The sequence below is a fragment of the Pimephales promelas genome, chromosome 7 (genome assembly GCF_988280905.1).
Source record: "Pimephales promelas chromosome 7, fPimPro1.hap1.1, whole genome shotgun sequence".
NCBI classification, from domain to species: domain Eukaryota; kingdom Metazoa; phylum Chordata; class Actinopteri; order Cypriniformes; family Leuciscidae; genus Pimephales; species Pimephales promelas.
The window spans coordinates 19,952,628-19,977,534 of record NC_142775.1 but is presented as its reverse complement, the minus strand read 5'-3'; the positions used below and the strand labels follow the sequence as shown (position 1 = coordinate 19,977,534).

Genomic DNA, 24,907 nt, shown 5'->3' with positions numbered 1-24,907 from the left:
TGAAAATACCATATGAAAATGGCTGACGCCTCCAGACACTCGATGCATACTGAATACACTACTGTACAATAAGATGCTCATAATGTGCCTTTAGAAAGAGACTATTAAGGTAAGTGATAATAATGAGATAAAAAAAATTTGACTGATGGATTTAATTTACAGGCTAAATAACTTAATTAGCATAATTAATATCTTAATATTTAGATCATGATTTGAAAAAGCTACCATTTAAAGGGATAGCTCACCCAAATATTGTAATTACTTACCTTCATGCCGTGTGAAAAATTTAAATATTTTCAAGAATGTTATAAAGCCAGAATCAACATTTGACTCCATTGACTTTCATTGGATGGACAAAATAAATGACATAATATTTCAAAATGTCTTTTATGTTCCAAAAAAAGTCCTTAAAGTTTGAGACACTGAATGACGAATTTTAATATTTTGATGAACTATCCCTGTAAATAATTTTAATTTATTGAAAAACAAATGTTTTTATTGAAAGTACTGCAGGTTTATCGAGTGGATTTGACATTAGGATTTTTTTTTTTTTTTGGCAGCATTTCTATATTTCAGAAAAAGGCTGTTAATTAGGGTTATTTACGTTAATTGTGTGTTGTAACCTAGTGTCATACCAATCATACATGCTCTTCCATCACAGCTGTGCACTCCTCAATAGGCTGAATAACAGACACTGTAAAATTTCCTCTGCAAATATTTATAAAGTCTCATATCACAGCTCAGAATTCGGGCAGAGACATATTTTCCTAATATATCCAAATATTTCCACAGTGTGCAACATTGAGTCTATTGATTTGCGGCTGGGTGGAATCTAAAAATTTCAGATTTGTTGGCGACATTTCCAAATCATTCCTCATTCACATACAGTGTTTTCGTTTCTCTCTTTCCTTAGTCTGCAATTCGGTCCTTGTGAAGGTTTAGTAATTCGTAATTGTTTGGCATTATTTTTTGTCACGTTTTAATTATGCAATTATTAAGTCAGCCCAGTGAAAGAAGTGGCATTAAATTTGTATTTCTTTTTTTTTTTTTTTTTTACCTTGCTTGTATTATTGTAAGCCACTGGCAGATGGATCCCATTATAAAGGGTCACACAAAATCCTGATTATATTATCAAAAGGTGACAATTGTTCTTTATATAGCAGCAAAAATGTTTGATCTAAATCATACAGATGCTCCCGTTCACACGTTTATGCTGGAATATTATATTTAATTGTGCAGGCAACAGTTTATTCAAATAGGGGGTTTTCTCATTAGATTAAAATAATGCTGCCAGATGTCACAAAATAGTGGTGTTATTCTGTCTCGTCTTATTGTTTCGTTTGATAAAAAAATAACCGTCAAAAATAAAAAAATAAAAAGGCCAATCCTTCACACGCTATCAGACTCGCATAGACTGTTACTGTTACACGCTCATTGCAGGCTGTAATACCTGGCTTTCTGCATTAACCTTTTACAGTGATATTTAATTAAAGGTTTAAAGGGCACCCAACACCTGCACCATGCTCTGAATGCAGCCTCCGCCACTAAGTGACGGCACGACGGAGGAGTGTGGCAATTAGCATGACCTTAAAAACGGCACGGACGCTCTCTTTCCCATGCTGTGCAGAGCCTTGCCTGCCCCATGGCATGCTGGGGTGATCGAGATGGCCCCCAAGCTGACACGCTCCCCTGCAGCAGTGAGTGGAACTTGCCCAGGGGTCACTGGGGCAGCTAAGGGCCTGTGGGAGGAGGTGGGAGAGGCCTACACTTAAAATTAAAGGGTTAGTTCACCCAAAAATGAAAAATGACTCACCCTAATGTCGTTCCCAGCCCGTAAGACCTCTGTTCATCTTCGTAACACAGTTTAAGATATTTTAGATATAGTCCGAGTGTTTTCTGTCCCTCCATTGAGAATGTATACACAGTATACTGTCCTTGTCTAGAATTGAAATAGAGACATCATCATGTGACATCAGTGGGTTAGTTAGAAGTATTTTTAATTTTGGTCCAAAAATAACAAGAACTATGACTTTATTCAGCATTGTTTTGTCTTCCGGTTCTGTTGTCAATCCGTGTTCAGTGACGCTGGTGACATAAGACGCTGCTGACGTGTTATCAGTGCGCCTGAGCTTCGTTCACAGTCTAAGTGAGACACACGCTGTAAACAAAACAATCTTCGCAAACATTTCTAACGATTTCGACACAGAGGAAGACTTGGATTTTTTTGCTTAGCCATATTTATTTGAACCTGAATACACAGACCCACCAGATACAAGTCAGCAGCGTCTTACGTCATCACATCAAAACGGATTGACAACAGAACTGGAAGAGAATACAATGCTGAATAAAGTCGTAGTTTTTGTTATTTCTGGACCAAAATGTATTTTTGATGCTTTCGGACATTCTAACTAACCCACTGATGTCACATGGACTACTTTGATTATGTCTTTATTTCCTTTCTGGACAAGGACAGTTTACCGTGTATACATTTTCAAAGGAGGGACAGAAAGCTCTCAGACTAAATCTAAAATATCTTAAACTAGATAAACAGAGGTCTTGTGGGCTTGGAACAACATGATGGTGAGTCATTAATGACATCATTTTCATTTTTGGGTGAACAAACCAATTAACCCTTTGATTCACAAGCTGATACCCCTTCTAATGCATAACATGGGTCTAAAAAGACCCGTAATCATTCCCTATGTTATTTCATGCATGGCTTGCCATTTTATTGTTTCACCTTTTTGAAAACACGTTGAGCATTTAATATTTCATGATCTATAAATTTAATGATTTATGAATATTCAAAATATCTTGTTTTCAATTATCACAAATTCACATTTGAATATTTCCTAGGTTTTGTGTTAATACACCAAGTTTACACACATGGGTCTAAAAATGACCCATCTATGCAAGCGTGATAAAACAAAAGAATAAAGAGAACTTTTTGTTAAAATAACCAATGTCACAGTTTATTAGATCAACACATTTACTGTAACACTGGAAATATGTTTATTGGCCACTTTGTCACACATAACACACATATAACCGATAACACTGAAATTGAACAGTATAGTGTAGTGCGACTGTAGGGGGATCTCCCCACCACCAATGTGCAGCATCCACCCGGATGATGCGACAGCAGCCATAGTGCACCAAAACGCCACCACACGACGGCTTATGTGACCGATGGCATTGATTTATGACCACCAATAAAAATTAATATGGAGGTACAAGGTTTATGCCCAACAGCGACAATATGCTTGTATATATAACTTTCTATTGCAACTTTTATTTTCTTGACCTAGCTGACATTAGATAAAATAGAATATGTCAACCATATTATAGTATTATAGTATTGGACATGTTTCTCTTTTGCAATAGTAACGAATTTCAAGGTAACCTTAGCCCAAACGTTCAAATATTAGGCTATATTCTAGATGTCTCTCACAAATTATCAAATATTTTCTGTGACAAAAAATAAATAAAAAATAAAACGTACATGCATGAAATATACAAAAACAGCCGTGTTGAATTGTGAAATGTGTGGCACGTGAATAGTTTTCTGCAGTAAATATATACAATTTATAAATATCAAAGGTTCCTATATGGTCACTTTTGACCCATGTGTGTAGAATAGAAATACAAATATTCGATATATCTAAATATGTTTAGTAAAATGTAAAATTTCCGAAATCTCTGTGTAAACAATGAGTGACGTACACACGCAAGCGATCACTTCCGGCTCATGCGCAGACTAAAGCGCCCATGCCGTCAGATCAGTTGGACGTGGCTGTGGTGACACAAGTTAAAAATGATATAAATACTGTTAGTTTTCTCACACAAACTGTTCGTTTCGTGTCTTAGTCCATCAATGTGTACTTACATTTACAAGTCATTAAATCATGTTTAATTTTGACTTCTCTGTGCATGCTCTTTGAGGTGAACCCCGGATGGACCCCATAAACCTGCATTATATGACTGACAGACAACAACGGTTTGACCCGAAAAATAACTAAATTGGAAATACTGTGGAAACAGAGACACCTATATCTTGGATGCCCTTGAGGTAAGCTAAAACATATTAAAAGTTAATTTCAAAGTGAACTATCCCTTTAAAAGAAAAATCTGCCAAGAAATGTATGTGCGAATTTGACAGTCATTGAATTATATGCATTAATGAAGTGGAATCTGCTGCTACTGCTGGTTTGATGTTCATGCAAAAGCACTCCCACACCTCCCACCCACCCCCACACACACAACTGCCCCCACCCTCCATTGCAACCCCCTGCCAGGTCAGGAGCTCTGGTAGACCCTGGGCTAGCCCAGCCAGGGGATCATGCTGTGCTAATATTTCTGTTAGCATGAATGGCTCACTGACATGTTGTTTATTTGGATTAGCAAGTTGTTTTTTTTATCAAAATCAATATGTGGCGAAGGAATGGGAGAGCAATGATTGAAATGCAAGGCTTAGCATCGGGATAATGCACCAATCTGTCTTGACATGAAGAGGATGTGTTGACATTGGTGTGGTGGAGCGGATAGGCTAAGAGAAGGTGAAGGCAAATGGAGAGAGAAAGAAGACAGTTCACTGCTCTTTCAAGCGTACCACCTTGACTAAGATAAGATAAGCATACCACCATATCTACATGTGCCAGACTAAAAACAAAAAACAAAAAATAGTGTCACACACCTACAGTCTTACTTCCAAATAATATATTAAAATAATATATATATATATATATATATATATATATATATATATGATTATTATTATTATTATTTGGGATTATTGCAAAAAACAAGCTATGTGATCAACAAAAGTTTTGATACATTAACACATTTTGTCCATCAAGATTGTTTCACAAATGAACACAATTTGTATTAGTTTTGAACCTAAATGCAGTCAACAGAAGTAAAAAGCTAAAAGATTATAAACGATAAACGAACTACACCACGGTCCCACACCTTCATTATATGTTCATTTCATAAACTTCTGAATTCTCTTTTAGTTTTTATCTAAAAAAACATCTTTCCAGAAAGTTTTAGTTAGAATAGTTTATAAGAGCTTAACAAGGCTGTAAAAGTGGACTGAGTTTACCTGTTCATAGTGATGTTTAATCTTTAGTCACCTTTTCAAGACACATAACAGCTTAAAAACAAAATCACGAGTGGGGTAATACTGATGTATTTATGCCATAGAATAAAAAGTAAAAGCAATTTGAGCTTGTGTTAACCACAGACCATTTAGCCATTTAACCAAAAACTCATTAAAAGAAAACCCATTGGAACCGGAAGTGATAAATTACTAACTTCCCGATTAGGCCTACAAATTTACGTCACAGCTGCACTACTCTCTAGAATGCAGTTAGAAAAAAATGCACCTAAGATTCAAGCAGGGCAAAATTGCCTCTGCATTATTTTTTGTCTCGTACATTACAGAAAATGATATGACGGGTGCTGTTTTTTTCCCGAATAGCACAAGTACAAATGGGATATAGAGGGTATGTGCGTGACGGTATTGTTATATATATATATATATATATATATATGAAGAGTTCAGATGCAAAAGCCTCTAAATGCCATTTGAAATTTTCTTCTTTAATGATGATTTTTATCAAACTTGTATATCTAAGTTCAGTAATTTCACTTAAATGGCAATGATAATTACCTATTAATTGTTATTTAAGTGAAATTACTGAACTTAAATATACAAGTTTGATAAAAATCATCATTAAAGAAGAAAATTTCAAATGGCATTTAGAGGCTTTTGCATCTGAACTCTTCATATATATATATATATATATATTAACAACTCATCAATTAAATATTTATCATTGCATATTCTGCATTATTAGATGTTTTTTTAATAAACACTGACTGACCTATATATATATATATATATATATATATATATATATATATATAAAGTTTTAGGGCTGGATGATATGATGATATATGTATATAGGCTATATATAACACTGATATAAGTGATCACCTCGATTTAGACCTACCTATATAAAGCGTTCACATGCAAATTTACTTTATGTTTAGGTCTATTTTGCTTTTATTTCCTCGGTTTCGAAATCAGGCGAACATAAATGTCAGGCAACATGATTGCTGGCTGCATGTCAATATCCATGGATCACTGGATCTTTAGTTCCAGTTGTAAGGAACACTATATTGAGTCCAACATTTAGTTTAAATTGATAACATTGTTAGTTTTAGTTGCATTTTCCCCTATGAAATCCAGTCACACAGCAGATCTTTTGCCACTCAGTCAGGATGAAAGTGACGTCAATGCAGTCCCTCTATTGATGTTATTCAACAGGTCAATAAGTACTATAGCCTATTTTAGGCACAGTATTTACTGTTTTGTTATTTTCTCAATTTTGCCACCAGAAATATATCCTGTAAAGCCTGAGCAGAACTGTTGTGCGTCTCCGAGCAACACATTTCTGAACGAATCCGCATTCTAAAAGCAAATCAATCGGTAAACCAATTATTTAATGGTCCATTCATAAAGAGAGCCATTTACTTCGTTCCTGAATGAATCAGTCGTTTGAATGAATCGAATGACTTACTCGTTTAGATATTTTCAGACACCTACTGGCAGTTTGAGTTTCTTATTTACTCACCCTGTCATTTCAAACCTGTATGACTTTGTTTTTCTTTTGCGGAACATAAAACAGGATCTTTTGAATAATGTTGGTAACCAAACCATCTCTGGTCTGTAAATATATTCAAATATTTCTTTCTAAAACTACTTTTTATAATGTCTATTTGATGTTCTCTCTTTTAACATAATAATGACTTTAGATCTATCTTTTGGGCATCTATTTCTCAGTCAAATTTGACGTGCAGTTAATTAATCGGCACATCATGTTGATTAGATTAAAAAAATATGAATTGCTTGACAGCTCTAATATATACAACTCCTTGCTTGTCATGAAGTTGTAAACTTAGTAATGGCTCTGAATGATTTACTAACTCAGTGTGTCTGAATCAAACCCCTATATCACAAGCGAGTTTGAGAATCTTCTCTACTGGCTTTTCAAGAATCCTTCAAAGTGACTTTTCAATTACTGCAGCAGATTTTTTTTTTTTTTTGTCATATTTACAGCTTTTTCTGTCACAGTCTGAAGTCCTGATGCTTGTCCAACAATGTTTTCTAGCATTGCACAGATTTGTGTGATTTCAATTAAAGCTTGGCGGCTAAAATCTCCTTTTCCCATGTGTAGTGAAACTATGTATGCCAAAATATTACACATATTACAAAGTACTGTTGCAAACACAAAACCCTCTGTCCCAGAGGGACATGCCTGTTCTGCTAATCCATTCGATACAAATTAAAACACTCAGCAAAATAATACAAACGTTGATAAGTGCTGGTCATGAGGATGTACGTATGCCAAAACTAAGAAAGAAAAGGAAATGCATGGCAGAACGGAATGAGTATTGTTTTAGGATAAACATGGAGGCGAAACAGCTTTCCGCGGATCACTTATCGTTTCACAGCACCATGGGACAAGCTAATGAAATGTCATCAGAGCTAAATGGAAGCTAAGTGGAGGGGAAAGAGCTGAATATTCACGTTCATTTAGATGACAGCTGGGGGAGCCCAGTCATTCATCACACATTGATATTCATTGCATTCTGCAACCCTCTCATCCACTCCTTCGTCCTCTGCCACGACAATCAACAGCCTTAGCACCTTTTGTTTTAATTTAATTAAAGGTGTGATTGCCAGGGTGAAAACTTCATTTGCACACACGCAGAGGAGAAAAAAAGAAATAGTAAGGGTCATAAGGAGAAAAGAAATAACAATTAGTCCAAACTAACAAAAAAACTGGTCAAAAGGGCACAAGGGTCAATGACATTAAATAAAAAAGATATTTCATTAAAATTAAGAAAATCTAATATAAAACATGTATGTTTTGTATCCATGTTGCTTTCGAAAAACATTACATTACATAACATTACATTCCTATTTAAAATGTCATTTCAATCAATAGTTCAAGAAAATGTCAAATGTGCAATGCAAATTGCAAAGTATATACCAAGCTTTTTTTCATTATTATATCAGAACAGTTGTATCACCTTGACATTTTGACTTGCACCCAAAAATAAAATCATAGAAGTGTTGTATTCAAGTCATTGCATGCATTTTTAATAAATGAATAGACAACAAAAATAATATTAGTGCCATGCCTTTAGCCCAAAACAAAGGGAACATCACATTTGTCCCCTGGTTAGAAAAAAAAAAGTAACTGTGGTCCTGCAATGATGCTTGAATACAGATGCACGACAAAGGTGCAGCAGGTAGGGAATAATGAGTTGATTTGAGATTCAGTCCTGGTTCTCCTCTATGCTCAGGCCCCCAGGCTTCACTCTCTCTCTCCCCCTCATCTCAGCTAGCTGTACAGTAGGACAGGCTTATCTTGAGAGGGACCTCTGTGCAGCCAAAGGCTCCTGGCCTGCCCTGATTAAAGGAGCACAGCTTTTTACCCATGCTGAGGCTAGATCAATGCCGAGATGCTTTCAGCCTGCCTATATGAATTTCAATTTTTCCATATCTTAGTTCTCGCCATGTTGCACTGTTAGATCATTATTAGGGGAGCTGGTCCTAGTCAAGCTGTGTGCCATTAAGCAAACGAAGCTGGCCTGGTGAGTATGAGTGGCGTCTTGTTCTCTTTTCTTATTTAACAGGGCACTAAAGAGCTCTGTCATCTTTATCTTTTATCTCAGAGCTCACCGACGATTCTTTCTTCCGATGACCTGCAGATGTGGAGTAGCAAAGGAGTACAGGCTCTATTTGAATGCTTTCCCATGATGAGTCATTCTGTTTAACATTAAGCTGTAGCCATACCCAACAAACTGCACTTACAAAACGAAAATGGCTGATCAATTCTTGTGTTAATGAAGTTGATGGCCTGACTGGTAACGCCAATCATAAGACAATTGCAATGACAATAGTCCTAGTCAAATACATGGTCACTAGCTTGCTAAACATCCCTATTAACAAGAGTCAAATCTTTTCCTAATGGAGTACATGCTGTGTTGTTCAAACCACAAGCACTATTATGGTGCTAAGGCTGTCCATGGTTTGCCTTCAACTCTTGGTTAACAGATTGCGAACAACAAACTAGTGGTTTATGGACATTTACCAATTGTATTATCATCTGTCTAAGGTGATCCCATCTCAAGAGGTCAGCTCTAAATACAGGTGTAAATGGGGTCAAAAACATTTGTTATCTGAAACTCAAACCACATTTGAAGCTTGTATTTTCCTATTAAAAACACCATGGCATTAAAATATCATCCCATTCCTCTTGCAATGACATCTCTTCTACAGTGTTTTTCGACACGAGAGAAAGACAAACTGTCAATCACAATTAAATCCCAATGAAGTCCCGAGGCCTGCCCTACATTTTGTCTTTTTTAAAAAGCCATTTCCACTTCAGAGTTGTTATCCATCCATCCAGCTATCGCTGGCCCTAGTTAAATACACACTTACAATTTATTACGATTTTACTTTCTAATTCTACGCAATTCTACATACTATTTGCTAGCTCAATTCAAATTCAGTGATTGACTTTAAAAGCCATTCTCAATTTAATTCTGAATGGTACATAACCCTGATGGAGACACCTGTTGTCTGCAGCTGCAGTCTTTGGCCGATGGCCCGACTTCTGGGTTAATTTGGTCTGGCTTCCCACAACTTAACCAAGTATGCCATCCAACCTCCCAGCAGTCTAAAGGGAACCTGGACTCAGGTCAAGCCCTCGGCAGTTTAGTAGTGGAAATCCTCACCGCTGCTCTTGACATGTTAAAAAGGCCATTTTCATCTATTGTCCAGAGAAAAGCAGGAGGAAAGGACTCTCTGTAGAAGTAAATAACTGTAAACATCCAGGTAATAGAGGCTCTTTTGTGTTTCCTGGCCATGGTTGTTAACTTGTTATATATGGCTTTTATGTTAATAATCAAACACTAAACATCTATGCCAGCTTTTCGAATGCGCATTCGCTATTTTGACGAGCTTGTTGAAAAGGGGGCGAATCTTCGAAAAAGGGGAGGGGTATCTTTGCCTCTGTTACCTGAGGGGATTTTACCCCACCCTGCCCAATTTTCACCTACCTCTGTTTACTCGCAGTCCTCTCTGTATGTCACAACATTTACATGTCTTTCCTTTTGCTTCAATTTGTATGTGTTAGATAAGAAAAAAAAAAATTGAGGCATGGAAAAAAAAGCCTAATAGAAGAGCAGTCCCCCTGCAACCATGAAACCCCTCTGCTGGCCAGCCAATGGCCATTCAAGACAGAACAAACAAAAATCAAAAGGGAGCTATCAGCTATGCTTTTAGCTTTTCATTCTAGCCGCAAAAGTTTCCAGCTGCTTCCATAATTATTACCTTTTTAAAGAGTAGGAAAATGGCGGGTTAATTCACACAGTGGCTTTCTCTATCTTTTTTGTCTCTTTCTCCCTTTCTCCACTCTCCACCCCAAACCAAAACAGGTAAGCTCTACTGTTAAATGAAGCCCTTTTTTAGTTGTAATTTATTTTGAAAACCCTCTGGCCTGCCGAGATTATTCTTAGTCGGCTCTCTGTTTCCTGTCGGTGAGAAGGAGGTGCACCTTGTGCACAGGGAGAGGAACAATACGGCCTTGTCCCAGGTTCCTCTGACCCCCTGCTCTGCTTGTCAGTCTGTAATTGTCATGCAAGCCCTCCTCTGGAAACAAAAGGTCTCGATGGGCTTTGTGGCCCACCAGGACCCCAGCATTGTTATTGAGTCCCCTGTGAGTATTTGCTCTTGAGCTTCTCAACCTGTAAGACCTTGATGCCAATGGTTTTGTTAATCTGTCGTATAGTACTTAAGTATGGGATCTAGTTTGAGTTGTACCACCACGTGGGGTTGATTTACATCAAAATTGATTAAAAAAAAAGCCACTGTAAGAATAAGGTGCATTAGGAGGTTGCTGTATGAGGAGGGTTTGTATCTGGAATGCCCTGTAATTGTATTCGTTTGCTTACTATATCATTGTGTATTTAAGGAGGTTTGGGGGGGTTCAGTACATGCACATGGGGAGACACAGCTCTGCGTTATTGTTAAAGCCTCGGTGATGGATGGCTATGGTCGCACATGATCCCAGCCCCTGCTGGAGAGGGCATGGAACAACTCTGCTTCAGATTGTCCTTGTTCTGTGTGACAATGGGCCACTTGTGGGTCTGACACTCATCACCTGTTAGTCAGCCTCATTCGTATGAAAATACAACCCTGCCACAGTTCCAGCACTGTAGGTGCTTTTTCCTTCAGGCCTCTATGTGTATTTAGACAATGGTGGCCATCACAAAGTGACACTTGTAATTGAGAGCTTTTCATATCAAGCAGAGATCAGTGTCTTTCAGAGATAGAATACATTCAGCTGCCGACTGACCTACTAAAATTGTAGACAAACTAGCACTTATTATTATTTCAGTATTTAAAAATACTGTAATATTAACAAAATAAATACAAAGGACAAAAGTTGATTGCATTGCTATAGAATATGAACAACTGTAGCTAAGAAATTAGATGCTAATGATTAAAATTACAATGACTAAACTGCTAATAAGTAATAATAATATTCATATTTTGATGGTGTTGTTATTGCATATATTTGATAGCTTGTGCTTCTTGAATTTCTGGTCAAACTTGGAAATCCCAGCTTGGAATTCAAGCAAAACATATTATTTATGATGTGTATCTACTTGGAGTAGATATTTTGTAAATCTATGCAGTAATGATATTATTATTATCTCCTATAGGTCTCCAAGGGGTCTGAAAGTCTTGCATGCGGCTTTCATAAAAGGAAACATCTGCTTGTAATAGTGGTCCTGCTCCAGCGAGGCTGAGGGGAGTCAGGCTGACTGAGGTGACTGACAGTTTCTCTGGCCCTGTTGTGCCTGGCAGATGTGGAGGTGTCACAGTAGTGATGAATTGTTTACACTCACCCGTCGGCCACGTCCTTCAGCGTCGAGGGGATAGGCCCGAGCTACGGGAAAGGAGTAGCTGCACTGCCACAGGGTCAACAATATCTTCAGGTGCGTGTATGAACAACTGCGGAAAACATGTCAAACATGGATGTTCACACAGCAACATTCACAGGTGTGGGGATTTTCAGTGAGGGCAGGTGTCATTTGCTATGTTTTGGATATATGCTTGGTGTGTGTCTGTTTCGTCTCAGTGTTGCCGGTGCGCACTGAATGGCTCGTGTCCTACGGCGTAATTAAAATTCTTTTGTGAGGACGGAAGTGTTTTTGCAAATGGAGTGTATTTTGCACAACTTTTCTTTTTCCTGCTGAGAAAATTAGCATGTTAATGAGCACGTTGTTTACTCAAAAGATGTGAGGGGGATTTTTGGGGGGAACTCTTATATTTCTCCCTGCTCATACAATATTCAAAAATAAACCGCAAAAAGAGGAAATAAAATATTCAACTACGATTCCAGCTTGGGTGTGACTTGCAGCTAGCGAACACGATTTTGAATGGGCCAAACCCACAGCGTGTTCCTCCACGCCAGAGAGACTAAACGAAGCCGTTACGCTGTCCAGTACGAGCATGCATCTACGACAGTAATATGCCGTGACAAAAAAAACAGAACAACAGTATTCAGTTTGACAGACAGCTCAATTAAGATGACGTCCACTTGATAAGAATCTCTCCCAAACCCATATTTACTTGATTCTGGTGTGTCATATCACTACGGCCCGATCGTACAACGAGCGATGACAAGCATCATGTTTTAATCCGCTGCATCACTCTAGAGTCATACGCTATTCCATTTTAACTGCTTCTGCCTGGGCTATTCTCCCCATTGTTGATTTATTCATTATTAACAACCATTCCCCCCTTTCAGATCAATGTTGCAAAGCGGCCCCCTGAAAATGTGGACGGGAGCTCTCTTCAAAGTGGCCATGCTCGAGTATTCAGCCATCTGTGCTCAGACGCACAGCAGTATCTGCATTAAATAGCCCCCTTAGTAACAAGCCACGGAAAAGCTATCTGCTCCGTGATACGTTCAAACCTCATTGACTGTGAAGGGAGACGCATCAAAACTATTCTGTGTTGCTATGGCAATGGAGACCTCAATAAGTTAATCTTTGCTATTTTTTCTCCTTTTTTGTGCCAGGCTCAGTGGTAGTCAAACATGTGTGTGTGAGTGAGTGAGTGAGTGTGTGTGTCTGTGTGTTGCCCTATTCATAGGGCTTGCGGCCCCCCCATGCCAGTAGTTTCGTCACAAATCAATGTAGATGGTTCTGAGAACTGGAAAAAGAGGGATAACCATAGTGAATGACTGGCTATTTGGCGATTTCCATCTAGAAACGACTGAATGTATATATATATATAGAGCTGATTTTAGAACTTGTGATTTTAAGTACTACAGTCGTGCTGGTTTGTATAGTTTTGTAAATCGCATCTTTGAGTAGAATGACTGTTGGAATACAAATGTGGCTGTGTATGATTGATGCAAGGCGGAGTTTGATCCGATGTGCCTCGAGGAAAGTTTCCTTTGATCCGATCACTACCAGGGTGAACGTAAAGTCGTGAATGGACGTACTCTCAGGGAATATCAATGCAGCGCTTATCGTCTCAGCCCTTGACTGCCTGCTAGCATGTGCTAATTCACAACGTAGCTCAGAAAATGGGCTCTCTGAAAACCTGAGCCTCAAATTTCACATTTGATCATTTTCAAAATACCTAGACTTGCATTCAAATGCCATCTGACCACTAACAGTGATGAGGCTGTGATTTTAAATATCATAACGTGATAATGCGCAGCTCGTGAAAGCTGGGATTTATTGCTTTTCTAATCATTCCGAGTGTTCTTAGCTGTCGTGATGTGTTGCGGCCTCTGTCGAACACAGCTGCGCTAATGTAATTCTGCTGAGATGAAAGGGACCGGCTGGGACGTGTGGTTTACTGTTGCTGTGAAACACGGACAGAACGTAGCCAATTAGATCTGCTAAAGTGACATGATCAAGCAGAAATACTGTGTGTGGCTTTTTTAATGGCTGAACTCGGCTCTGATGCCGGATCACTTTAATGGCTGCCATATGCCATGTTTGGTTTGGCTGGTTTCCCGCAAGATGTTGTGCTTGTGTTTTGCGGCTTTTAGGATTGTCAAGATTTCTCTTGTGTCATGTTTAATGTTTTTCACTGCTGTTTGTGAATATGGACGGACACCTCACGTCATTGTGACAAGCACACACCAGTCTTGAATGGATTTTCAAACCGTTTCTTATAAGACTTTCAGCAGTGAAAAAAAAAACATGATCATAGTGAGTTTCAAATTTATTTTAAACATGACACAATTCATGTTTTAAAGGTTTAGTTCACCGCAAAAAACAATTGTCATAATTTAATCACTCTATTATTGTTTCAGACCTGTATGACTTACTTTCTTCTCAAAAAAAAAAAAAAAGAAGAATGTTGATAACCCAAACATTTTGTCAACTATTGACTTCCATAATATGGAGGGGGAAAAATAGTTTCTCAAAATATCTTTTATGTTCTGTTGAAGAAATAAATTCATACATTTTTAGAACAACATGGTGGCCAAATTTTCAATTTCTCACTCTAGTGTATGTGCGATTATTTTTTATTTTTTTATTTTTTTGTGGAATAAGAGCAAAGAACCTCATTAGCAGCATAAGTGCCAGGTAAATACATTTGATATTATGGCCCCTGCCTTTTGGGGGGGTGGGCGGTTCAGCCCCCTTGTCCCATTGTGCCCTGTTTAAAAGGGTTTGTCATGAATGTGAGAGAGGCTCTTTTCCCCTACTGCTCTCCCCTGGAAATGGAGATGTAATGACATTTGCAGCTAAAAGGAGCTCATTCACAGTTTGTACAGTTTAAGAATTCAAATGAAGTGTTTTCTCGTGCTGTATTGCCTGAAGGAGCAGTCGAGAGAGTAAAGCAGATTTCTGAGGATTACTTCTCAAGGTTTCCTTTATTATGTTAAGAGTCTGTAGTAAATGGGGATGAGGGAAAAGTGAGTTAAAGTAAAGGTTGTGTGTTGGGGAGGGGGCACGTATCCTCCTCTGCAGGGCCTCAATGGCATGATAACAGTCATATTGGACACAGTTTACACACACACACACACACACACAAGAGACACACACACACAAATGCCAGAGTGTGCTGCAATGAGGTTGTTCAGTCATTGGCAGTGAAACACCTGTTTTCAGCAGAAGAACAGGTCCTGTCACCCCCTCCAGCCCCTCTCTGGTTTGTTTAAGTAAATAGAGACCTTTGAAGGGAAAGTGAGTGACATTTTGGAGAGCATGCACTTTTTAATTGTGGTTAATTTGTAAGATGTCACAACATCACGGTTGGCTATAGGCTGTGCTGTTGTGGGAAGCAGAAGAAATTGTTCCTGTGGGAGTGTTATATAAATTTAAATGTGTGTGTGTGTGTGTGTGTGTGTGTGTGTGTGTGTGTGTGTGTGTGTGTGTATATGAAGAGTTCAGATGCAAAAGACTCTAAATGCCATTTGAAATTTTCTTCTTTAATGATGATTTTTATCAAGCTTGTATATTTAAGTTCAGTAATTTCACTGAAATACTAAAGTAATTTCATCATCATTAAAGAAGAAAATTTAAAATGGCATTTAGAGGCTTTTGCATCTGAACTCTTTATATATATATATATATATATATATTTACAGTGTATATATATATATATATTGTAACTAATATAAAATTCCAAATAATAATACTTACGTGTAAATAATATTAATAACGAGATTTGAAGAGTTCAGATGCAAAAGCCTCTAAGTGCCATTTGAAATTTTCTTCTAGAATGATCATTTTTATCAAGCTTGTATATTTAAGTTCAGTGATTTCACTTAAATGGCATTGATAATTACCTATTAATTGTTATTTAAGTGAAATTACTGATATTACTGTAATTACTGAAGTGAAATTACTGTTTGATAAAAAAATCATCATTAAAGAAGAAATTTTCAAATGGCATTTAGAGGCTTTTGCATCTGAACTCTTCATTTATTAATTTATAATTAATATAAAATAAATAATAAAAAATCCTCATCATAGAAAGAAAACATACTGTATTAATTTATTACTGTGTGTAATATTATCTGGATAATCTTTCTAATATAAAACACAGTAAGTTTTGAAATCACTCCAGTCGTCAACAAAACAAAAATAATGTGTTATTAATTGACTATTAAATCTGTTATATATTTTTATTAGCAAACTCTTAACTTTTTGGAAAAGAAATTAATTAGATGGCATTGTTGTAATATTTTACAAAAAAAATATAGTTTGCTTAGGTTTGAAAAATGGACAAATAGTCTAAATGTTAAAATTAAAATGTTTTTAATATAAACAATCTTGCTCCAGATATCATATGACAATTAATATCCAAACCAAGTAAAGATGCAACTAATCAGAATTTTAGTTAAATGTGCACTGCTTTGGAACAGTTTTCCAGTTTAACTGAAATTCAAACAGAGTTGAGTATTTTTTTTTAAAACCTAACCAAAAAAGTTTTGTTTCATACAAAACCAAGTTTGTGAACATTGATCGTTGCACATCGTTCTTGTTATTTACAAGAAGCTGAGACTATGTGCAGAGACTGAGACTTGTTACTTCTTGTGTATTTCTTAGTCTTGTACCATCCTGCTTTCCTGCTCAGCTCAGTCTCTTCGAGGTGTCGGGCTGTAATAAAACATCTAGATGGGCCCGTACGTCTGCCACGGTACCCACCGCTCTGTTTCAAGCAAATATCTTCAGCTTTGTTCACATGACGATGAGCTGCTCTGAAGAAAATGAGCATATATAGCGGAATTTCTTTGCCCACCTACACTGTCTTTCTCTCACACACGCATATTTACACGCGAGTGAGCATGCTCTGCTTCTACCTGATATGCTTGAGCTGTAAAGGTAAAGCCTTTATTATCTCGGCAGGCAGCAGAAGGTGTCACCTTCATCGGACCTGACACACATGCTACTCAAACCATGGGAGACAAGATAAGGGGCAAATTAATCGCCAAGATGCCAAGGACAGTGTCGTGCCCCCATGCGCGTGGGCTGGTCAAGGTGAGGAGAGTTTCATACACACAAACACACGTCTATTCTTCCAGCCACCTCAAATGACTCTCACGTCTGTCATTCCGTCACAGGGGCATCGGCACTGATGTGTGTGTTTATAAAGACTATGTGTTGTCAGTTAGCTGTCAGCTTTTAGGCGTTTTTTGATACATCGCCGCTGTTGCAAATTCTTACCTACCATGAAATGAGATCCAGGAACTCACTGTTTTTGGATGTATGTGTGTGTGTGTGTGTGTGTGGTGGAAGGGCCGTTGCTAATGAGGGATGTTTTGAAAACATTTAAAGCCCTAATGATGCTGCTGCAAAAGCAAAGCCTCTTCCGGGGCCCGTGATTTAATATGGTTAGCGGCTGTGGAAAAAATTGTTTCACCCAATTTAAGTCTTGCGTTCCTGTTGTTAAAATATTGGGGTTAGAGGCTAACACAAAGATGAGGAGGTGAACCACCCTGCGGTAAGTGTTTGTGTGATACTGAAAGTATGAAAGAGTATTAAACCTAGTTCAATAGCAACTCTGCAGATTCTCAGTTCTTAATTGTATGTACTTGGCAAGTTTAACACTTCCTGACTTGAGTGGCCTCGCCTGAATGCCCTTATTGCTAAAAAAATGAATGGGGATAGAGGAAAGGCCCAGATGCAGAATAAACACACACATACATGCAAATATATTCAAAATCCATAGTGACCGAATTAAACATGCAAGAGAAAATTTCCCACCGAGAAATTTGGAGTTTTTAGCTGCGCCTAGTTCTGTCCGCCAGCCAATTTTCCATCAGGAATCTCTCATTAGCAGATGTTTTTGGCCACAACACACACACACCTCAGTGTGATCTGGTGAACCCTAAATTTAACAAGCACTTACCAGAGCAGACGAGTTAATGAAAGGAAATTACCTTTTCTGCCAATTTCCCCCTTCCATTCAGGTGCCTTTTACTTCAAAATTTAAATTGACAAATAGTTTTACTTCATGCTAAATAAACTGACAAATCTTTCCAGGAATTGAATGATTCAGGTATTATTTGCGGTCAGATGGTCTCATTTATATCTCCGTTGCTTTGCTGTCCAATTCTTGTCTGAGGAGCCTGTTTAATTTCTTACAGGGAATGTAGTTTTCAATCTCACTCACGTGCACATCCATTTTGTCTTTACAGCTTTTGAATTGTCAAAATATTGGATAATTGTCTTTGAATATCTTTTCACAATTCTAGCATCCATTTTCAAATAAAACTGCAATATGTTTGATTAGTCATTTTTGAAGATGGCGATACAGGATGAAGTTTATTTACACCGCTGTCATCTGTTCCCTGCTTAGCAACAAAGCCAATGATTTCCACATAAGAGCAGTGGGAGGACAGAGGAGGATTGGGTAGACGGCCCCTCCAGAGCCCGTTGAAGTGAAGCCGTAGTTGGGTGTTTTGGCCGGTCTCGCCCGGCCGCCCCACAGCGGGTTTGAAGCCTCCTCTATCACTGCCTCCAATCAATAGAAGAGCTGCTCCCCCTGCTGCCTATCTCATGCTACAACTTCCTCTTCCCTCACCCCTTCCACTGGCACACATCATCACCCTTCACATTTCCTCTCCTTTTATCCCTCTCTCTGCAGTGAAACAGTCAGGATGATCCTGATGACTCGTTGGACAGTGGCTGACAATCAAGGAGGCCTGTAAGGCTAGAGAAAAGAAACCTCGGAGGCTCGTTTCTACGAATACAGCTGCTGTTTTCCGGCTCTGTAGTGCTGCATTTGTGGGTAAAATTTACTAGTACTGACGCTTGCTTAATTTAATCTCCGGTTAGAAATGTTTCTGCGTGCCAACATAATAACTGTAATCACCTTGTCATCAAGTCCCAGTGAACTCAATCATCCGCCTCTGAAACGCACGATTTTCGTGTTTGACATCCTACTGGGTCTTTATGTTACTCTGTGTTCATCTGATCATGCTTGAGAGCTCTAAATGTTTTATTAGGCCTCTTCACTAGTGATAGTACGGATCCCATATAATATTAAACGTGGTCATACTCTTAATTTTACTTGATCAAAGCTTCAAATTAAGTTGCTCTCTGCTGGTATAGGCTTTGCTTTTCAGTATGTGATGTGATTGTGAAAGGGAAATTTCCCAGAATTTCCTACAGTGCTGAAAAAACAAGAATAGAATGTAGTTCTAAAGATTTTGAAAAGATAGAGCTCACATTAACATTTTCACAGTTTGACTTCACACATCATTCCAGCCTGATTTTTGTGAAGCTGGACTAATTGACTTTGCTGAGGTGATAGTCTAAATTATTTTATTTAGCAAGGATGCATTAAATTGATCAAAATTCACAATGAAGACATTTGTAATGTTACATATGAAAAAAACACAGGAATAAATGACATTTTAATGTATATTAAAAAAGAAAAGTTTTTTTTTTTTTTTTTCAATTGTAATAGTATTTCACAATATTACTGTTTTTGCCGTGTGCTCATTCAAATAAATACAGCCTTGGCGAGCATAAGAGATGTCTTTCAGAAACCAAATCTTTCTAACCCAAAACTTTTGAATGGCAATGTATGCACTGTCAATCAGACTTGGTGGATTGGTGATAATGCCTGACACGAATTTTAATCCTTCAAACATTAAATGGCACATTGTGTCATGTTGTACAGTGCATGTTAACATACTGACTGATGAACACATTGTGTTGGACAATGTTGGATCTTCTCCTAATCACCCTTTCATTCTCTCAAACAGAAGCATTCTGTCTAGTCCCCCGTCCATTGATTGGACACGCCATAAGCCCCAAGAGGAAGCTTATTTGGGCCTGGCTGCCGCATGTGGGTGTGTTAGGGAGCACAGGGTGGTCCTGTGGGCTAGAGAGGGCAGCTAACTGGAGTAAACAGGACTCAGCAGGCTTAGTGTTTGTGTTTACTCTGCTGGAGAGGAGGCCATTAGAGCAAACAGCCAGCGTTTCTTCACATGTTGCTGAAAATCACCCCAACCTTCATTCACTCCTGTTTGGCACTACTAACACCCAGCCAGTGTGCCCAGATGGCCCCGCTTTCCAGATCTCTCACTGTTTCTGCCCTCTCTCCCCTCCCTCCCTGCGTCGTGGCGTCATTAAAAGTGTCTGTGAGCGGAGGTGTAAAAACCGGGTGCCGAGAGGGAACGGAAAACAATTTAGTGGCATTTAAAGATAACGTCCTCCTCTTATTTACATGGCCTATCTATCTAATCCAATCTAGGCTGTGTCTGCATTTTTAATTTGCACATTCAAGTGAGCTTCAGAGAGGAACCTAGGTTTAATTAGTTTAGCTAACTCCCCTCATGAATGGATAAAGTTCCCACACTGCTGGTGTTTCAGATGAAGCCTAATTGGATTTTGAGGCCAAAAACAAAAGGAGAAATAAAAGAAACGAGGGTTAGATAACAGAGGGGAAAACTGAATTGATAAAGTGAAAGGGGAGGGAACTGTAGTCACAGCTGAGGAGAGAGAAAAGATGTGGTCGAGATCCTCGTTTGAGGTCAAAGCCAATGTAGTGTCAATGACATATTTTAAAAGAATGAAAAAAACGTAATTTAAAATTCGCGTTAATTTTTTTTTTTACTTTTATTTTAATGTGATGGAACCAAGCATAAAAATTTCCAAATCGATTAATTACATAAATAGTATTGTTTATTGAAATGTATTAATATTTACGTTCACTGCATGACATTGTATGTTTAGTTTCCCTCCAAACTGCTTAATGGTTTTCTTTTCAAGAATTGTATTCTTTTAATTCTTTGATTTCTGAATTGCTTTTTATATACATTTTATGATGCATTTCATCATTTACAAAGGAACTCCGAGGCAGAATGAAGAGATGCACTCTAAATCATTGCTGCAGTTTTGTTTAAAGTTTATTAGCACATCAGCTTTCAATGTTTTCTGTGCTTTATATATAACTGAAACATTTTGCATTTTAAATGACAAAATTAAGAACACCCCCTCAAGACCCCTTGAGGGGTTTCAGTGCAATTTGCCAGAAACTGTGCATTAGAATATAAAATCCAGGCCTCAAGAAAAGTAAGCCCACATTCGGTTTTAAATCTCAACCAGTTTTTGCCAGTATTTAGATGGTTTCCTTAACTATAGCAAAAGTGTCAACTTGTTTAAAAATCATTATTCTTAAAGAGACAACTGAGCCTGAGTAAATCAATTATTGACCATTACCCTTCATTGTGAAATCGGATTTGAACAAGGTCAAGGGAATTATTAATAACCTCCTGTTCTCTTTCACAGGCATGTTTACAAATTAGCACTTCTCACAGGCCTGGGACCTGCTTTACGAAGACGAGTTTTCTGAGCAGCCTGAAAGTGTGAAAGAGTTCCAGAGGGCAAAGCATTTGCTGAAGTCTAGGTAATGAGAATCTTTTTTTAATGCCATTGAACTCGATTCAATTAGCGAAAAGGGCCCATGTTTGTGATATATAGTGTGCACAGTATACATGTGTTTCAGTATGTAATTGACTTTGAAAGCCCTCAGGGAATAAACTTTTAGCAGTTTCAAACATTCAATGTTATCGTCAAGCACAATGGAGAGCCAAGAATGTTTGTCTTTTTTCTTTCTCTGCTTTTTTTTTTTTTCCTTTAGCCAAGTGAGCTGTTTTGGAGCTGATCTTGTGTGTGCCTGTGTGATGTATAGATTAATTAAATAAGCATATTGATTCCTGTTCTGGTAACACAGAGTGTGGGGTTTTAATTAGCCCACGCTTGAGTGTGTTAAAATTCCTGTCTTATCTGTGTGGAACCAAGTGGAACTGAATGCATGAGGGCTGCTCATCAACTCAAAATCTCCAATAACCTTTTCTGTTGTTTGTTTTTGTCTGCCCCAAAACCCAAATTTTAAAGTATGTATGTATATGAAACACTTCCATTCCTATACATCCAATACTCTTTCCAGTACTCATTTTAAATGCACATATTTGTGCTTACTGCACCCATATTATAGTAAAAAAGGAATTTAAAAAAATAACAAACAAACATGGAAACAAATATATCAGTTATGTGGTAAACACAAACTGTTTGAGGACACCATATATTACACACATTTTAACATCAAATATTAACAAATGGAACATGAATTTACTGAAGTGCAAAAAACCCAAAAAACGTCCAGATTGTGTTAAGGTATTTAATGTCCCAAATGTGTCTCGTTCTTACAGCTTGTGATTTAAAGGTTTGTTGGAAGCCCTTCGTCTCTCTCTTGGCAGCACACAAGTGTGACGGCACATTTTTGTGCACATCCAAGAACCTTCTGTCCTGCCTACTGATACCTCGATCTGGTCTCCCTTAGCCATCTTGTTCTTCATAAATTTTTCACCATGCTGTGATCAAAGCTCACCACTGTATTTGTGTTCGGTTGTAATGGCCATGGATGTGACATGAAAATCTACTTAGAAAATTACGATACATCTTATATCAGGCCTAGTGTTGACATGGCTTGTTTCTGTGTGGGTTTTAAACATGATTGATTTATTTTGTTTAGACGGGCAGGAAGGTGCAGGAATGTTTTGTGCTGTAGGCGTTTCAGTGGGTGATCCGCATTCATATGCCGTGCACTTGTCTCAATATTGCAGCCAGGCCACGCAGCTGTGTCAGAAAACACACTCATCTGTTTTTGTTTTTTTTTGTTTTGTTTTTTTGTAGCAGAGATGAGTGTGATCTCAAGATACTTTCACACCACTTTCAAAAACCTTATTTTTACCATTCCATCAAATAAAATTTAATAAAATAAAATACTCAGTAGGAATAAGAGTTTTCAATTCTTTCCCTTTAGAGGCTGCAGTAGAAACAACCTTAGAGGATCGTGGAGTGGAGAAAAGTAGTGAGAGCGTCAAAAAATTAAGAAATGTGAATTTGACAGGTGAAAAGCACTGAATTTTATGGAGTTTCTACTATGCCAGTGCCATGTTGTGTTTTAAGAATAGGAGGTTCTCTTTCTGTGTGGTCCAGCTTTTCTTCCTGTTAGAGTGACTCCAGTACACTTGCCTTGCTTGTCTTTGTGACATCGATTTTTCCTGCTGCCAACTGCTGAAGACCATCTTATCAAGGCTTTACTGCCTTTCATGTTCCTTAATCCTGGGCTATGTTAGCATAATGCTAATGTACTGTTTAGTCTTCATAGCTGCTCTGGAGGTCTTTGTGAGGTGAGAGAAATACTTCCACTTGCAACTGGAGCCTTTTGGGAGACTCTGTTCTGACTGCTGTTTAAAAAGAACAGTGCAGCTTTCAATGTGAAAAATGGTTCTGTTTTAACCTTCAAATTTAAAAATATTTTACAAAATGTATTATTTAAATAGGGCTAGATTTATTGACAAATAACTGTGTGTATGTATTAATATAATTAACTTCTCAAAATATATATTTATCTTAAAAATATTTTAAAATCTATACAGTTGTAATCGAAATTATTCAACCCCCTTTGCAAAGCAAGTTTGTTGGCTAAATTTACATTAACTTTTAGCTGTTTGCAATGAACAAATCAAACAAAGGTAATTCAAATAGCCCAAAACAACACATGAAGAGTTCAGATGCAAAAGCCTCTAAATGCCATTTGAAATTTTCTTCTTTAATGATGATTTTTATGAAACTTGTATATTTAAGTTCATTTAAGTGAAATTACTGAACTTAAATATACAAGTTTGCTAAAAATTATCATTAAAGAAGAACATTTCAAATGGCATTTAGAGGCTTTTGCATCTGAACTCTTCACATATTTTAAGTAGTTTCCCCAAATTCAACTGAAAATGTGACTTTTATCCAAAAGTTTCCTACGCCCCATGAGGCCTTGCGTCAAAAGTGGGCGCGACTTCCGGTTGGAAGTAACAAAGCGCGACTTGACATGCTTGAAACTCGTTCATTCAACAGTTGACAGTCATTCAAGTTATAGCGATCCAAACTAGCTAACGATGTGGGAACACAACCTCAACGAAATTAAAAAGGGTGAAATAACAGTACCTTTACCCTCCGCAGTAGTTGATTGGGAGTATATATATCAAGTATATATACTTGATAATAATCAATACTCATCAAGGCATGGTGACAGACAGTTGGAAAGATTTGCGTCTTTAAATAGTAAAATAATTCTCAGAAAAAAGCTAGCCTCTTCGCTAACTAACACACAAAATACCATCGGAATGCTACTTCCGCCGCCTCACCGGAAGTTTCAACCACTTTATTTTTTACAGGAGCGCCCCTCTGAAACTTGTGGATTGACTTCTGCAGTATCAGGCCCCGTTTACACGAAGTGAAACGCAGATATTTCCCTGCAGAGTGGCCTCTTGTTTACACGAAAACCCTGTTTTTATCACAGAAAATGACTATTTCTAAAAACTCCGGCCAAAGTGGAGATTTCTGAAAACGCTGGTTATGTGTTGTCGAGTGAACTGAGAGAAACGGCGTTTAAGGTTCTCTCTTGTCGATTCTGAGGATTCTGATTGGCTTGCATAGCTTGATCCCTAACCCCTACACTGCCGCCAATAGGTTTGGCATAGTTATGATGGTGCTCGAAGGCGTATTTATGCGGGTGTGTGAATGATGTTATTTTTGAAAACAGAGAGGGGTAAAATATTCGTATTGCTAAATACCCGGCTTTGTGTAAATGTGGCCTCAAAACCCAGCATCTGCAAAACAGGTGTTGTCTCAAGCACACCTGATGCAATCAATCAAGGGATTCATTAGTTGCAGTAGGTGTGCTTGAGCTAGAACACATAAAATATCTGAACTGGCTAGTGTCACATTTGACTGAATGTTAGAAATATGGCTCAAGTCAAAAGAATGG

General features: G+C 37.9%; 1 protein-coding gene across 16 annotated transcripts in view; it reads left to right on the top strand.

The window, feature by feature from the left end:
- The window catches only part of LOC148978330 (uncharacterized), a 143,220-nt gene that overhangs the window by 24,695 nt on the left and 93,618 nt on the right, over positions 1-24,907 (top strand). For 9 of the 16 annotated variants that reach the window (XR_016169279.1, XR_016169278.1, XR_016169276.1 and 6 more), the window contains exons 2-7: positions 1,494-1,697; positions 3,943-4,069; positions 11,806-12,081; positions 16,972-17,103; positions 18,425-18,852; positions 21,367-21,484. The gene's annotated coding sequence lies outside the window, so the exon portion shown is untranslated. Of the gene's footprint in view, positions 1-1,493; positions 1,698-3,942; positions 4,070-11,805; positions 12,082-16,971; positions 17,104-18,424; positions 18,857-19,269; positions 19,375-21,366; positions 21,485-24,907 lie in introns of those variants that run through there. The other 7 variants (XM_089133191.1, XM_089133193.1, XM_089133187.1 and 4 more) reach the window with 7 other exon arrangements.